The sequence below is a fragment of the Miscanthus floridulus genome, chromosome 18 (assembly GCF_019320115.1).
Source record: "Miscanthus floridulus cultivar M001 chromosome 18, ASM1932011v1, whole genome shotgun sequence".
In the NCBI taxonomy this organism is placed as follows: domain Eukaryota; kingdom Viridiplantae; phylum Streptophyta; class Magnoliopsida; order Poales; family Poaceae; genus Miscanthus; species Miscanthus floridulus.
Window position 1 is genome coordinate 17,086,743 of NC_089597.1, and position 4,884 is coordinate 17,091,626.

A 4,884-nucleotide genomic window follows, 5' to 3' on the forward strand; every position below is an offset into this window, starting at 1 on the left:
CATTGGGCCATTCGCGCCCGTGTGCTTGGGCCAGCCTTGTGCCTCCGCGCATGGGCCACGCATTGTGCGTCTGTGTGGGCCGCCGGCTCGCACTGGGCCATGCGCGCCTGTCTCTGTCTGCTGGGCCGCTGCGCCATGATGGGCCGGCCGGTTGCCTGCTCTTAGGCTGGCCTGGTGCCTTCTGGGCCGCGCGTCCGTGCTTGGTTTATGGGGCCGCTCGCGCGCCGCGCCCTGCTGGGCCGTTTTGTCGCCGCCGGCCCAAGTGTCCTGTTCTTTTCTAGTTTTGTTTAAAATGGCTGAAACTTGTAAAATCAAGATAAGATTGTGTAGTTGTCCTAAAATCGTGAAACCAATTTTGGTAGTCTCCTAAAATCGTGATTTACCTAGTAGTGTATTTTGTTCACATAGACTCAGTTTGTTCTTAGGGTTTCTCTTATTATTGTAAATTGCTTAATATTGTTAAAAGGAGAACTTGTAGGAGTTTTTGTGGTAAAATGGTAATAGTGTTGGGTCTGAAATTTCTACAGTAGGTTCCTAGCAATATTAGGTACTCACTGTAAATTTTGTAGCTCCAGAATAATTAGTTGCTAAATAGATAATGACACCTTATTTCGAATAATGATTAAATCGATAGACTAGAATAAAGAAACATCTTAGGTTTATATAACTAAAACAATTGTTGGAAAGTAACGCCTTATTCGCCAACATGGGTATGTAGCCTAAGTACGGTCATCGTTATAACTAGCCCGTTAACTCGAGAGGCGTACATCGTATTTTACGAGTCACGATTGCAGTTGATTAATTACATCTTTGCATTTGCATCGCATGCATATCATATAGGTACGATGACGAATCAATGGATCGATTGAAGGATGATTGGGAATCCGAAGATGTTGTAATGGTATTCTCTCCAGGAGGTGATGCAATGGGCTTGTTATCCAGCTGATGGTGGATGATCTAAAGATGTAGATACTAACTTTAAATATATCTTACCCAGGCAAGCCCCAGTGCATAACCCCTACTTTCTACAGTTTAAATTATATTTATGCATTAAGTTTTAAGGAGTTGAATGAAACCCACTTGCATATATATCTTTATCCTATGAGTCTTACTAGTATGACAGGATTGTGTAGATTGCTATGCTACAAGACTCCGGTAGAAGCCGAGTGATTGCCTGTCACTCGCGAGATATAGGAAATATGTTACTATATGATTATCACCTAGAATATATAAAATGGTGGAAAGGAAAATGGTGACCGATCTGGGATATGGTTTGGGTATTGGTGGGTGTAAGAAGTTGTGTCGCCGCAGAGGCGGATCATAGCTTGGTTACACCGTTTTTCCTTGTCTGGTCGGTTAAGGACCATTCGTTGCATATGACTCTAGGCAGGTCACAGACTTATTATCTTGAGCACATACTTCTGTATGGGCACTTGGAAGACTTGTTGCTCTCTTGTCGCGGATCTGGCTCTTTCTGGACCGACTGTCAGGGTTTCTTTTTGGTGGAGGAGGTCCTTGCACTGCACTGAGTTTGGGACTCAGGGGTGGGGACTTGGAGTCCCAGTTTGGATGGGGACCTAGACACCCGGGATAGAAGAGTGATGGGTTGGTCCTACTTGTGCTCGGGGTATAAGCGGGGCATGTGTTTTCGGGGTACCCAGCTGGGGGCATTGATTCGTGAATCGCCGGGCTATCCGGCACGGCTTGTCTGTGATTTAGCATCGTAGTAAGAACTAAAGATAAAAGATGGACAAAGGAAATCTGATTGCTTACCACCTGCTTGAAAGTAGCACATGTGCTTATATAGAATGGTTAGTTAATGAACCAATGCGGCTATTAATAAAAATCGAACATAAGGACACGCTTAGTAACGCTTCCCTCAAATGCAATAAACCCACAAGCCAAATAACCTTGCATATCCTTAGAGTCTTTTCTTTTCTCCTGTCGGGTAAGTCTTGCTGAGTACAATTGAGTACTCAGGGTTTTATTCCCCTGTTGTAGATAACAGGTGGAGGCTTGAGCTGACCTTTGTGTGTGGATTCCTCGTGGTGGGCTCAGAGAGGATTTCCTTTACGCTGCGATCGTAGTTGTTATTTATAACTCTCACCAAATGCTTTTATAAATGAAAGTTCCATAATCTATTGTGGTAGTGTATATATCAATACTTCATCATGTCATTAATAGATGTTTATTTCCGTTGTAACTCTGTTCACATGTTTCTATTCCGCTGTACATTAAATTATTCATAACTCTGATAATATGATTACATTCCGCTATTATAAAAATAAATGTTATACTCTGATGTTGTATTAAAAGTGATGTAAGAAATGGTTATGAATGATGTAAGCTTTATTCTCTCATTTGTGATCCTAATGGCAAAAATATGGATTTTCAGGCTCTCCCCTGGGGTGTGCCCGACGGAATCGAGTAATTTAGTGTTCTCCCTCGAGTGCTTAGTGTCTAATAGAAGACAAGCACTCCTATGAGGCATTAAATTAGGCGGTTCTGCCACAGATGATGTTGGCTACCTTGTAGAAGAGCTTTACTTCTACTATGTCCAATAAAGTTGAACATGTTCATCTACATTCCATGCATCATGATCATTATATATCATCTCTCCGATGCACCAATGCATGAGCACTTATACATCTGCATCATATAGGATTATAGGAGGAGTTGCTAGTAGCAGTTCAGGAAGAGCAGACCGAGACAGATCTACAAGAAATCCAGGCACATGAGGTGCCTGAGGAAGAGGAGCAAGGAGAGGGCTTGCCCGAGTGCGTGGATCATCAACCTAGTTCGTTCGAATGAGGCAAGCCCCGGAGCATTCTAAGTCTCCTACTTTATAAAAGCAATTCTTTCTATATATGAGTTTATATATTGTTGCATTAAGTTGTAGGAGTTGATTGAAACCGTTGATGCATTTATTACTACCCTTGCCTACCTTATTACCTTTTTACCCTGTTAGGTCAGGATCGAATAACTGCTTAGCCTTGCTTAGACCGGTAGCGATCAATGATTTACGGTCACCTACATTTATAGGTGGTTACTGGAAGAATTTAGCTATGGAAAGAATGATATCCTAGAATTAACCATGTGTGATGGATAATTGGAGACCGGACGGAAAAGTTAGAGGCAACCAGACAGGGTTCTGTGGTGCTGTTAGTTTTCCGTCTATGTCGATTAAGGACCGATCGTTGCTCGTCCCTCTTGTCATGTTGAATGTATGCCTCACATTTAGCTGGCCGAATAAAGTACCTTTCGACCGCGAAGCTAGTGACACTATTCGAGCTGGGATAAACTCGGATTGGCAGACTGGTGCTAAAGGAGGTATGACGGGGACACGAAGAGTGAGCCCAAGGTGCGTCCTGGCTGTCTGGCGGTCCCTGGGTAGTGCGATCCATGACTGTTATCCCACGGCTACTTGAAAAGTGTCATTAGTGATCTATAGCTTACTTGATCGGTGAGTGTGGTTTGTGTGAGGAATAAATCACCAGCTGGTTAGGAATCGATTCGAATCGCCATCGCTCCTGGATAGTGAGCACTTGACTCGAGCTACAACATCGTAGTAATTATGATGGAACACTGATGATTATCTGGATGGTATGGGATATGCTAAATCTAAGTTGGTAACTGGATGTTATTAGTTAATCAAGTGATTGCTATAGTATAGGTGCTTACCTAGAGGGATAGGTCATAATAAAAATGATGCAAAGTACTTAAAATGGTTTCTTCATGATAGCTTATGCTTTTCGCAAATGAGTCAGCTAGCCCACTAAAGAAAGCCTTGCATAATCCTTGGTGTCGCTTTATTTTGGTTTAAGACGGGTAAGTCTAGCTGAGTAACTTCTCGTACTCAGGGCGTTGTTCCCATTGTTGTTGCAGATGGTCAAATGTACTATGACTATTGCATTAACTGCCTGTACCCGGCGATGGGCGACAACTAGGACCAAGGGCAATGGTCACTCCGTATCTCTCATCTGATGCTTTTGTTGGAGATGACTACCTACTGGCACTGTATCTGAACCAAAAGTGTGTGTGTGGCTTTAAAACTATTTGCTTCCGCTATTTCAGTTTGAACTTGAGTTGTAATAACTTTATGTTCTAAACTCCGATGTATCCAACTATCATTGCGAACTTTATGTAACATGTGACGGTAATTGCTAAACTTGTACGATCTTAGTTTGTATGTCGATCTTCGGGATTAAATTTAGATTTGCAAGCCGCGTGAGACAACTAAAATTAATGTGACAAAGTCGTGAATGCCATATATTCGACTCATCCGAAACAATAATATTGTTCACTACTTTATTACACACATCATCAAGCAAAGATAAGCAGAACAAGCCTCCGCAATCATAACCTTTTCCAACAAAATTTCCATGTCTCGACACAACACATTTATTGGACTCAAGTACAATTTTAAAGTCATCGCGACACATCTGAGAAGCGCTAACAAGATTCTTCTTGATGGAGGGGACATGCTGCACGTTCTTTAATATCACCGTTTTTCCCAAAGTAAACTTTAGAACGACCGTACCAGCACCAAGAACACGCGCATACGAACCGTTTCCCATCAGCAAGGCTCCACTCCTGCCGGCCTGATAGGAAATAAATAAAGAAACATCAGCACACACATGAATATTAGCACCACTGTCCATCCACCACTCAAGTGAAAGACAAATTGAAAGAACAAAGGGTAAAGAATTACCATACCTAGATGTTCCTCCTCCAGTCTCACTAATGACCACATTTGCTGATTTCTTTTCTTGCTTATATTTACGGTCTAGGCACGCACTTGCCCAATGCTCATCACTCCCTCAAGCAAAGCGTCCTTCATCTTTCTTATTGTTTTTCTTCTTAAACTGTGCAGTCTGCTTAGGC